This window comes from Myzus persicae, unplaced genomic scaffold, assembly GCF_001856785.1.
Source record: "Myzus persicae strain clone G006 unplaced genomic scaffold, MPER_G0061.0, whole genome shotgun sequence".
NCBI lineage: Eukaryota > Metazoa > Arthropoda > Insecta > Hemiptera > Aphididae > Myzus > Myzus persicae.
The window spans coordinates 408688-422920 of record NW_019100469.1 but is presented as its reverse complement, the minus strand read 5'-3'; positions in this window follow the sequence as shown (position 1 = coordinate 422920).

Genomic DNA, 14233 nt, shown 5'->3' with positions numbered 1-14233 from the left:
TTTTTGTTGATGAAAACACAACTAATTAATTAGATGGGAAACGTGCGTAGGCCGAATCGTAGCCATCGAGTAGTTTTATAAAATAAACAAATTGAATATAAAAATAACTATATATATATATAGACTATATTATATATATACATATATATCTCAAATTATTAATAACGAAAAGAGCGAAAGGAAAACAAAACGTTCGATTAAAACGAAAAGCGTGTACATATAAATAAAACAATTATACTATATAAATATTGATGAATAATAATCGCCTAGGATAAACCAAAGTGTAACGTGTAAGCATAGCGTGTAAGTTACACTGGTCGTGAACCAGACGAGCTAAGTCATAATTATTATTATTATTATTATTATTGAATAATAAAAAAAAAACAATTATGTACATTGTAACATTTAGGTTAAATTTGCACCATATAATATAATTATTACAACGTTAATACATAATGATGATTATAGAGTTATTAAAAAAAAATTTTAAAAAAACGTAAAAAACGAAAAAAAAACTATAAACAAAAATCATTAGTTGTTAGTGTTTTTTTAGGATTAAAATTAAAATATATTATTGTAATACATTATAATACATGTTGTGCGAGTAATTTTTAAGTACCATATAACAAGTAAATAAAAATGTTACAACTGTTATTTAACTAGTATAACTGTATTGATGACCATAATATAACGATATGTATGTTAAGACGAATGACCTACTGTTTTTGGAGAGTTTCCTGCCAAAAAGCACCTAATAATATACCTAACGATGTAATATATATTATACATTACACAATAATATTATTTGAAAATAAAATGAACCGTACATCCGAAATTTTTATACTATATATATAGCAAGCAGCGTACTGAAGACTACAAACCTAGTTAGATAATAATATGATATTATGTTCTTAAGCTATACGTAGATTTCCGTTTTTACGCTAGTGTTTAAATCAATTTAAATAATAATAATAATAAATATAAATTTTGGAGTACAATCAGGGTGTTCATGTTGTATCTGATGAATTCATTTTTGTATAACTTATAATTCTATATTATAATAATAATATTATATTGATAGTAATATGTTATAACTATCTAAATACGGGAGCGCCAAGAACATTATGATAATATAATATTGAAATTTAAAAAACTACACAAATCGCGAGATCTCATATGTGATAAAATAATGTTGTATTCACGATTTTGTTTCAAAAACAATATAATATTTTAAAAAAACGATGCTATCGAAAAGTAGGTACATTCCGAAAAAATTGTTGCGAACATTTTAACGATTATTATTATTATTATTATTATTACTTATGATTTTTACTATTGTTATATTGTATAACTATAACCGTGTAAAACTGATCGTGTCATGTATATAATACACCTATATATATATAAAATATGAAAGATTTAAATCAACTATACACACACACACACACACACACACACACACACAAATACACACACAAACACAGAGACATACACAGACACAGACACAAACATATACACATATATACCCAGCCATTACACAGCACTTATAATATTATAATGTCTACGTCGAGTAATATATTTTCATGATATGTTACGATGACAGAGATATTATACATTATTATTATTATTATTTACGTATATTGTAGTGTAAATTATTATTATCATTATTATTGTTAAAATATGCAACTATCTAAACGTGTAGGTTTATATATTATACGAATAATAATTATTACCTAAAATAAAATAATTATATATATACGTGTGTATGTATGTATATATTTTACGTACCGTGAGTATTACATTATTATTGTGTGTAACTCGTAAATTATAATATGTAATATTATTTGTACTAATTGGAAAAACGCGTTTTTAAATTTATTGATTAAAAAAAAAACTAAGACATATGCATACGATATAATATATTATTATTATGAACTACGCGACACCTTATATTAATAATAATAATAATAATGATAAAGGTGTGTGTGATAACGATCATAAACGTAAGGAGAAAAAAAATTGTAATCTAAATATTATGTTAGTACCTATATATATATTAATATTATTATCGATGGAGTGAGCGGAGTATTTAGTAATACGTATTGTGTATTTATTTATCCGATGGAATTATGTATAAAAAAAAAATACAGTAAAATAATATTATATCGGTACTTACGCCCAAAAAAAAAAAAAAATAGTCAAAAGAGTCAATATTAGTTAGATTGTTGCTGAAAAATTATTTATACAGTAAAATAATTATTATTATGATAATATAAACCAACACGTGTGTAGGTATCAACATATGTAATTGTTGTTAACGTTACTATATATGGTACATAAATATAATATATATATAGTGATGATAAATATTATATAAATAATTATTAAGTTATTATATAGCGAATAACTGCTAAACATAATATATGAATAAAACGTAAAAAAAAAAATGTTGTTGTGTACAAAAAGTGTTTTCATTTCACAACCCTATTTCGACATAATAATAATAATAATGATACGTTCGCGTATGTGAACACACATTAATATGTTATTATATTGTTTTCCCGATTTCCTTTGGCGGTCCCACGCCCGCGCCAGTGCAACGTGTGTCGACGACTAACCCGAGTACGAGTGGGTATACATTGGTATGGGCCCGGCGGGTACTCGGGAGAGGTTTTTCCCTTAGCGGGTTTTATTTTTATTTTTTTAATACGTCGTCGCTCATTGTTGTCCCGCCGAATCAAAAGTCGACGGCGAACAATACCATATTATATTATTACTATTATTATTATTATTATTATTATTATTATTGCGTCTACCTACGCTCTACGCGAGCTGTTTAATAATAAGTAATAACTATTGCGATTCTTCGGAAGGGTACATGCGCGTTACCGTGCCCGGTAAGTATAATATTATTATATACATCATCACACACTTGCAGATTGAACGAGTAATATAATCATATTATATATTAACATACGCGTATATAGGTATATAAAAAGTGTAAACTTCGCAGTGTTTGTCCTCTACCTGCTCTGCTCCAAGCCTAACTCACTCATCGTAAATGTTTTGTTTATCATTTATTTGTACACACAGGGCGACTTACAAAACACGGGCCACCCCATTTCTTCGTTAAATAACGAGTCCGTTCAAACTATGAGTTTTGAAATATTTTTTAAGTATAGATACTTGACCACCATAATATTATACTTTTCAAATCAAATACATTTTGTGTGCTACTCGAAGAGAAGTAGGTACGCCACCCATCCTCTGGCTATATAAACGTCCGATTTATTTTTAAATGAGAACCCACTCCCCCCCCCCCCGTTTACTGTAAATCATTTACCGGATGGTTTGATGTTGACGTTGTTACCTAGTTCAGAATTCAAACGAGCAGTTTTTCTTTTATTAAAATATTTATAAAGATATTAGTTGTCTTTACAAATAGTTTTACTAAAATCAAAATGTAATACCAAATCCAGTTTTTATTATACTCTGACCATTTTTATAAATTAAAAATATTGATGGATTAATGTAAATAACTAACAAATTTGAATTACCACAGACCCCATATCTTCCAAATCCACTATCAAGGATCTATTATAATCAGCACACAAACTCAAATAACTCAAAAACAATTCATTGTCATTTTGATTTGTGCACGTTGAATATATTTTTATTCGTTGATTGATTGTGGAAATAATGAGCGGTGGAAGCCGATTTCATAATATTGAAACATAATTATTTTTATTGTTATAATTTTAATTTTTCTGGGCCTTCTTCCAATACACTTCAATAGCCCAGTCCTACATGCTAAGAGAAAAAAATAAATACTTTTTTGTAGATATTTTATTTTTTAAATACTTTTCTGTTATAATAATGATACAATAAGACAATATGGCATATGCATACAAAAATTCAAAATTTCAGTTAATAAAACCTTATAATAATTTCTCAAAAGCATAATAAGTAGATGATAACAGTATTCTTAGAAATTATTTATAGCTGTGTTAGCGTAGTTTGAAGTTAGTAATTTCAGATATAATATGCTCCTATCAACTGTTTTACTTAAGCACCGTCTTTAGTATTAATTGTTTCTGCATTTTGGATGGCTCAGATGAAAACTATATTGAGATATATTGTAAGTATTACATTTTATGTAGGTATATATTGTATATTATTATAATTTAATATTTAATTCATATTATATGATATACTTGTATGTAATATAATACCATATGAATGTGGTGCAAAATACGGAAAACTAGGAAAATCCTTAAAGTTTTTTTTTTTTTTTAATCCACAAATCATTAAATACGTGAATAATATCTCTTATGCACACAAAGGGTTGTTTTATTAGAGTTACTTCATACATTGGACAGGCTCAACTTACCCGGTGCACGCTACTATTGCGCTCAAATAAAAGGGTTTGGTAAAGGTCACAGGTTAAAATACTAGTTTATATTGTAAAACATATTTTTACTATAGTTACCTAACTAAATCTTAAATAAAATAAATTAGAATTAGAATAATTACATTGTCTTGAAACATTTTAAAATATGTTTGTAGTAGGTAAATAACTAAAATTAATCTAAATAATACTTATCCTTACCGTTAGATTTGACCACAGGTCAAATTAAAAATAACAGAGTGTAAAATTAATAATTGGGAAAGGAACTTATTTGTTAGTTGGTAATATAAATTATGTACTCAACATATAATAAACGCACACGATGTCCTCTTAACAAAATCCGACAAAACATTAGACGAATTCATTATTATATACGTACTTGTAATTTACCAATATTATGTTTTTGACTAAAGTATAATATTTTGTTATTAGGGGGAAGCTGGTGGCAACATAGGCTATTGGACGAGGGGTGGTTTGGTGTGGTGGGGTTTTTTTGTGTTCATTTTTAGTGGGTTAGTAGGTTGGTAGGGTTGAAACACGTATTTGAGTATGTGTGCAAGGATATATTGCTAAAAGCCCGAGTGGTCACCCATCCGGCAGCTAGCAATGGTCCGTACACTCGGAGCTTTTCCACAGATTGAACGTACGACCACACCTCATCAAGCCACAGTTTAATATTATATAGGCTATATAGGTATGCTCCGAAAAACATTTATCTACCAGTTGATAATATTATCGAGTAAGGTCACATGGTAACAAAAACAAGAGTAGTTGTTTATGAACTCTAGATATCTAACAATATTTGAAATTATTGAAACAACAATTCAAAAAAAACTCACCTTTACCGCCATGAAATGTTTTTAAAATCATTGAAACTTACATCTTTACGAAATATCGATCATCAGCTCCGGGATAGTAACAACAGTAGTATTTCGTATAACAGGTAAGTATAAGTGTGTGTGTTTGCCCGTCGGCGATCACTGACTAAATATTATATTATTATTAGGTTAAGGGATAAGTTGAAAGTTTTGCGAAAAAATTGGTACAATGCAGTGTAAACAGTCAATTTGAATAATAACTGCTAACATATTAATTATTTTGTACCACAGTGCCCGCCAGCAATCGGTTCCACGAGCAACAATGAACTTTAAAAAAAAAAATAACAAACCGAAATTTCCGTCGTATGCAATTAGCGCTTGATAATAATATTGTTTTCTCATTTTATGCTACTAGGAAAAGAAAGTGGTGGGAGTGAACGTTTAAACGAATAATAATAAACGTTTGTTATCTTATTGCTACGTTCAGTATATTATAATATAACGAGTTTATACATCGGCAAGTGGACCCATTGAACCGATGGAGGATATGTTGGAAACAGGAAAACAGTGTAATTTATAATAATATGCAAACTTCCATCAAATAGTGAAATGTTTCGAGTCATGACTGACGCGAATGCCATATTCTTATAATTATATGTCTACAAAAATTGATATTTTTACGATAATTAGGTGCTGGTGGGTCTTCATACATTATTATTAGTAAACGGACAATTATTCGTATTTGTATCGTCCATACTGTAGCGTGGTTGTACTATGGACACTTTGTATGGTTAAAATAAACTGTTAATAGAATATGTTAAGAGACGATGATAAGTTGTTCAAAACTTTAGATCAACCTCGTGCATTCACAAACACGATCGGGGTCAGTATTAGTTTCGTAACGTTCGAGAGATTAAATTAATATAAACAATCAATTTTAAGGCCACAGTGTTTGGTCCAAACATTTTTAAAAATAGGTACGATATTCTGTACCTACTTGTAAAATAAAACACTAACTAATCAACAATATTACTTGAAATAATTTGCCGTACATTTAACTTTTAATAATTTTAAACATTTATATTATGTAAATGTAATTATATCAATGGCTATTGATTTTTTTTTTTTTTTGAAATCTATAAACAAACTAAACGAATACCTGTAGGACATTTATAGGCACCTGGCTATTTAAATTAGTTATAACATCCGTAGTAATTATGTTGTGTATAATAATGTGTAAAATATATATACTAATTCAATGTGGTTACGAAGTAGAAGAGAACAAACCGTCTGCAAATTTTATTTCTTTAACAGAACCGATCGCAAAGTAAATGATATGCCTATATATTGTCTTACAACCATTATTATATTATGCAGTCGCGGGAGGGAACGCGAGGCGGAGAATGCGTTTTCATAAAACCTATCTTCTGATCGTATCGCGTATAAGAGTGCCATCGCGGGGTGCATACGGTATACGATTTCGTGATATCATCGGCCTCCAACCCCCCCCCCCTCCCCCGGGAAACACCTCTCAGGATACAATAATCCCGTCAAACCGCTTTCGTCACACATACTTATTTATTTCCATCGAATTTCCGCGCTGAGGCGCGCGACGCGATTGGCGGGTAAACAAGCCTCCACCGCCTCCACCGACTAGATGTTTCCACTCGCGGAGATCAACGGATTTACGAAGACATAATATGTATAAGGAACGACGATATCACGCGCGTGGGACGAGAGGGATTATATAATAATACTTTCACACGCGGAAAGTGACAACGTTCCGGATTTTTTCCTTTCGGTCTCGGAGTCGTCGTAAATCTCGGCACGCCTGCAGCCTGCTCGCTGCCGATATCGTATAATGTGCTATTGTTATTATTACTATTACTATGATTATAATAAATATTGCCGAGTTTACGCGGTTCGATGGGTATCGGATGTTCGCGTATGGCAGATTTTCGAGGAACGCTCGACGACAATCGTTCAGCCGGCTGCGGGCGAAAAAAAATATTCAAACGATCGCGCCATTGACAGTGGCCCAGATGACGGTGTCGAATGATCTTGCATAAAAATTAAATCTGATATAGGGACGCCACCGATATCTTTTTCCCGAATAGACCAGCGGGGCATTGTTCTCCAGCCTCCGTGATCGCCTTCAATGATAATAATTACAAAACTGTGACTTACGGTAAGTAATTTTTTATTTCAGTAATTTCTTATAGTATGTATTTTAAAACACAATCCAACTGAAAATAGTATAACTAAACTAACTTGTACGCGTAACAATTTCAATACATGTATCTGGTGTGGCTGGAAACTTGGAACATTAACGTTTAAACATAACAAACAAAAAACAGTCAACTTTTAATCATAATATATCCGTAATTTTGAAACTGTGAGTTTGTCTCTCTAAATTAGAGGACAATAATTTTAAGTCAATTAGTTTTGCCCAAAATATATTCTATACCAAACTATTGTACATTCTACAGTCTATGTACCACTGTCTCACCATTCACCGCCCATCTAAATTAGGTATTGTATCCGTATTATTAACTTGTCCACAGAGATCGGCGCCACCGGGTATAGATTTAGGCACTTACCTGTCGGCAATGCACATAAACCAAATGCAAGGACTTCAGGAAAATTCTCCACCTATTAGGCCATATATTATTGTTATGGAGAGTATCATCATGTTCTCCGTAGAGGCCCACTGTTTAATTTATGCATATTTACTGCAAATATTCGTCGTTCAACCACTTCTTGCGAAGCAAGGTTTAAGCCCAGCAACCTGACGACTGGAGGTCCATAGCCAAATGGTAGTGTGTATAATTTTTAAATCACTTATGATTCGTGTGCGGAATATTTCAAAATATTTTTTTACTAATTTAAAAGTCTGGTTTTTCCGACCCATTGTGCGTAGCATTGAAACCCATTCTCATACTCGCTTACACACGTGAACTAAACTTCGATGAGCCAAAGACATCTGGATCCTGTAACTTTTCTCTTTGTTGAAGAAGATATCATTCAACTTATAAACAAAGATGAAATTATAAATGATAATATATTATAGGATCTTCCAGCAGTAAATTAAATAAAAACTACAACCTATTTTTATGATAATTTAAAATATACTTGTTTTATGTTGGTAAAATGTTTTGTTTACATAAGGTATATTATTTTCTATTTCTTTTGTACAGATTGGAAAAAATATGGAAACATTGTGGATCATATTTTTTTTTTAAGAATTATGATAACAAATAATTTAAAAGCAATTAATTATTTTTCATTTAAAATAAGGTAATTGTATTGCAATGGAATGCATTAAGGCAATTAAATGTTTTTCTAAGTTTTTATAAAGAATCAGGTCTCATTTAAAATTACTGGGTAAATAGCCCCCCAGAGACCCTTACTGGTTAAACTTAATTATTATATGCATTGCAATATCATAATATTACTCATTGACAATTCGACAATGAAACATTTACATAAATTGACCTTCTGAGATTTTTTTGCGTCACCAAAAAACAACACTTTGTGCCTAATAAATATGAAGCCATATCTATTTTTTTTGTAATAATAGGGTACCTGTTTATAATAAGACCGCCAAAAATTTTTTTCCATTTTAACACCTATATAAACATCATATATTTGTATATATTTGTTTTTTTAGTTTAAGTACTAACTTAAAATGTGTATATAAGGTACATTGGGTTAAGTTATCTTGATGTATAGTGTCAATAATGACATTGTTAGACGACAGGATAACGACGGTGCGAGTTGGACTTATATCGTTTACCGGGTAATTCATTTAACGTAAGATACTCTATTTCAATGACTATTGACTTTTTTTTACATAATTTTTAGTCGTTAAAAACAACATTTTTCTAAAAAAAATTATTTCTATGTTGTATCGTGATCATTTTTTAAATTGTTTACTTTTGATGACATTCGTTTTTTATTGCTTATTCGGGAATCAAAATATTTCTCTTGAAGTACTTCTACGTTAGTGTTTTCTGAAATAAACATATCACATTAAATAAGAGATCATGCCGTTTAATATATTCAATTATAAATAACATCAGTGTCTATTGCCTAAATTGTATTTATTGAAGATTATCCGTTCATCCAACTGCAGTTGCTCTTAGTACAGTTTAGACCATAACCATCGAATAATATCGCTGAGGGGTTGAACAAATAAAAACAAAGCTCTTGAAAGCTTGACTTTGGCAAATTTTTCTGCACCACTTGTCGATAAGATAAACCTAAGTTTTGTTGCAGGTCTGCCCACCAATACGAGAAGACCCATAAAGACCACATGCACTTATAAAAATAATGTTATGTTTAATACTGTTTTTGGACTCGATTATTTGGTGGGTTGCTTAACGATATTTTTTTATGCCGTCGCGCCAAAACAAATAACCTCCGAAACGAATAAATTCCGTTTCAGCCGGACGAAAAAGTCGACTCCTCCAAACTCTTGACTCACCCGTTTTTTTCTTCTTGATTTATTTATTCGAATCGATTTTTTCGCATTAGTGTCCGGTCCGACTGGCCGACCTACAAATTGTATATTATTTTCAATTAAAAAAACGGCGTTCCGGTCCGATACGAGTCGAATAACTTTTTTGGTAAACCAGACAACGGTTTTTTTTCCATCTACGTTGCATAGTTGGCGAGACGGCAATATATATGGTAGGGGCCGGCGGTGGTACGACGCCTAAAACGAAAAGTTTTCCGAACGATAATAAACCAACCAACGAATCGTTTACCCACCTCCTAGTCCGTCGAGTGTCCGGAAAGCGCCGTGGCCGTAAGCTGCGTTTCCCGCCGAGACCGTTTTTTTTATTATTTTTCATTTTGTGTTTTTTTTTCATCCGTTATATTTTAAATTCAATAATATTGGTTATGCAATACAACAACCGGTGGTTGTAGCTCGTGAGTCCACGTTTAAGTGTGTTAAAACGACGGTATACATAGTGTCTGGCTGTTGTTCTGTGTAACGGCACCGCGATAAACTAATCGACTTCAAACAAAAGGTGTTCAATTGAAAATCATTTTATACATCTCAGTTACTCGATTTTCTTGATGGACATAAAAAATTTAAAAAAATCGTAAAATGTAAAACTCTAGGTACCTACGCATAAATAATAATAATAATTTTATATTGTAACACAGTTCATCTGGAATTGCGACTCCGACACTATTTCCTAGAACTCGCACGTACCCCTCAGCACAATACTTGAATAAATAATATGGGAGAAAAAACACACAATTTTATCGATTTTCGTCATAATACGAAACCGACGTTCGTAAAGGCCAACCCGGAAAACGGGTCATTGTCACTTGGCAGTGGATATACGACAAGTATTGCGTACTTATCGCAGAATTTAATAGTATATACCGAGTGATCAGAAATGTAAGGGAAATATCGTTTGAAGAACGGTAAACCTCAGACGTATATAATGATATGAAATATGACTTTTGTAAAATAATAATATCTTTGTTGTTAGGCCGAGAGGCCATTCACTCGACGTTGTTCCAACCACTATACAAATATTTAGCTAATAATAACAATAGATAATTGTAAATTATCCTATTCGATTGAAAAGAAGTGGGCAAGTGGACACCGCTCAGCTGTAGATATAGTAGGTGTTGAGTGGGTCTAACGGATGTGGTAAATTTTAATTCAATGATAATACCCATATCGTTATGTATATGATAAATTATTCTTAGTGGAGACGGCATGTCGGCCAAAGATATTATCTAATATCATATTTATATTGCTATTAGTAAGGTAGGTTAATTTAATATTTTCCTAAAACATCGCAATCAATTTATTATTATTAATATTTAATTATTATTATAGTAATAATATATTTAAATCATTTTTGTTATTGCTATTAACTTTTGAGTAAATACCACCATACCATAACTAAAATACAAGCAATAACATAATATTCATCGAAATGCTTTGAAAACGTCATCAATCATTATGTATAATACATTAATTTACTCCTATTATAATATATAATAATATACGTAAAAGTGTTGATAAGTCCTCACAAATAATATTTTTCAATTACAATAAAATAGTTAAAATTTAATTCTTTGTTTAGATGCATAATTTCTACGTACGTTTAATATTTTAAATAGCTTAATGAGCTTTGTATTTTTGGCAAAGCAAAAACATCGACATTTATAAAAAAATCGAAGTTATTTTGAAAATATTAGCAACTGTAAAAAATGAAACTATTAACATTTTGTGAAAATCAAAAGTATCTTTGGTAAAATATCGGTTGCTCGTATATGCATTGCTTAAAATTCCTGTTATTTCCAATATTTTTTTTTTGCTGCTTTCCAATTACTAAAAAAAAAAAAACTGTGAATTTACTTTTGACACCCCCACCCGCCACAAGTTACAACTGATTCACATTCCTACTAGAAAATATATTGAAGTTGAAAATCTAATCATGTTTCACGTTTTGCAACTCCGGAAGGTGATGACACAAAAAAACATATCATTGTAAAATAAATACATATTATTTAATACCGGATGCTAAAATAATATGTCGAGATTATTTTTGTTCTTAAATTCTTAGCGCTAGCTTGCAATATTATTTCTATTCAGTTTTTTTTCAAATATTGCAGTTTTGTTTTATTTAAACTTGACAGAAGTTTTATAATTATTACGCTTAACGATGCACATTTTCTAGTAGCTACAACTTAAATTAACAGCCATGTCAAGCAACCACTACCCGTATTAATTTTAACGTACCTGTTTAATAAATTTAATCTCAAAATTTAAGAACATAATTATTAAAGTTGAAAAGAAAAATAAATTTAAAAAATATAAAAAACATAATGAATATAATCACTAGTAATAATACAATAGTAATTTATAATTTTCGGATTAATTTAACATAATATTGCGATTTAATTTACAGAATAGTTTTTAATATTTTAATATTTTCACGATCTCTGCAGTCTGCAGGTATCAGAAATTTATTATATTATGTGATATTTTAAAGCTAAAAACATAATGTTCAGCAATACATAGCAGTCTGCAGCGCATATTTTGTTATTAGCAATAATTGTTTTTGCAGCTTATATGTGAATCTACTGTAATTCTGTAAGCCTAACCGGGGCTAACCGAAAACGTTATCTAGTAAAGTCACAGTACGTAAGTTGACATTTTTATACAGTATATATAGCAAAGAATTGGCTATAATAAAAATGTACTATAACATATAATATTTATATACATACAGTAAATAAAGTTTTATTGAACTATGATTTATATTATGTGCAATCTTTGATTAATATTGTTTTCGAAAGCTATTTTAGGCCACACGGAGTCAAAAATATAGTGATAATATTATATTAATCTGTGTAAGTAAATTCCATGATAATGTTATTTAAAATTATATATTTTTGTGGGTCTGCTTTAAATTTGATAGAAATCATTAATTCGCACTTTGTGACTAGTGAATAATAAAATTGCTTAATATTCATGTGTGTAAATAGTATGTATAGTGGTGAAGCATCGATCGATGTGATTCAGACTATCTTTGAGCAACCCATTAGGTATATCAACACGATAGAGCAGGGAATTATTCCAATACATTTATATTTAAATAGCTGTTAATATTGTCTATTTACAATAATTTGCAGTAAAAACTAATCCAATAGATTTTTTGCTATACTTCAAATAAAATAAAAATTTATTCACGTTGTTCAAATACTTAAAAAAATACAATTACTGGAACAATTTTTAAACACAATTATACGAAATTTTCATCCAAATAATTGTTTAAACAAAACAATTGTGTTCAAATAATTATCTAAATAGTGTTTTATTTGAATAATTTGTAATTCGAAGAATATACTCATATTTGAATGATAACTCACATACAAATTTGCTCTATTCTGCCACACAACGAAGCAAAACGGTATACAAATGGAGTGAAATTTAGAAAATACTAAATCTGAACGTTAGCCAAAATATTTCCCAGCGGAGTGCGTATATATTATGTAGATATGTAGCGAGTACTCGCCTATTACCTATAATATTATACCATTCGTCGTGAATTTTATTATGTGGTTTCCAGAGCTCGACCGATGTTATTTCTCAGCGATACTAACATTATAATATTACAATAATAATTGTATACGTTGTTTTATTATTGTTATATTTTTTTTTTTTTATGTCCCTAAAATAACATAACTTGACCCGCCTTATCAGATATTTCTGCACGTCGTGATTATTTACTCAATAGAGTATACTATACTCTTTAGTCTTTAGGTTGCATTTTAATGCTCCATAATAATACATTTTTAACAATTTGCGTTCAACATTTAATGTTAATAATCACGTGAAGAAATTAAAATATGTACAGCCTGCACATCGAGACGTCTAGATCGATTATACAGTATGCATTCACTGTGAATTTGTTTATAACATATTTCACTTGATTTGGTCGATGTATATGTTTTTAGATTTCGTATTTATTCCATATAGTTTTAAAGTGTGTTTACTACACTATACATTTTAAATTTGATATTTTTTTGTTATCGATATCATTTTATTTTCGTCTTATAGTTATTTCGACATTTTAGATAGGTACTCATTTTATGAAAATATTTATACATAAGTTGTATTCATATTCTCATTCAAATTATTAAATAGTAGTTAAGTAATAATTATTTAAGCCCATTTGAGACATTTTGAATTTGAATTATAATTATTTGATATTGAGTACTTAAGATTTTGATGCTTTTTTTAAAAAAAAATCTTCTTATTTATATACCATTTATCAAATACTTTTTTCTAATAACAGAAATTCAATGCAAACATTATCATTCAATTTCTTTGAATATTTCTATAAAAATGTATTTCCTATTATCATAATATTATAACCTATTATTGTTATTATTATAATTATTGTTGCGAATCTCGGTTCACAGTTTGTGGTAACACGGCAAGCAAAGTAAGGCAATTAAATAATTA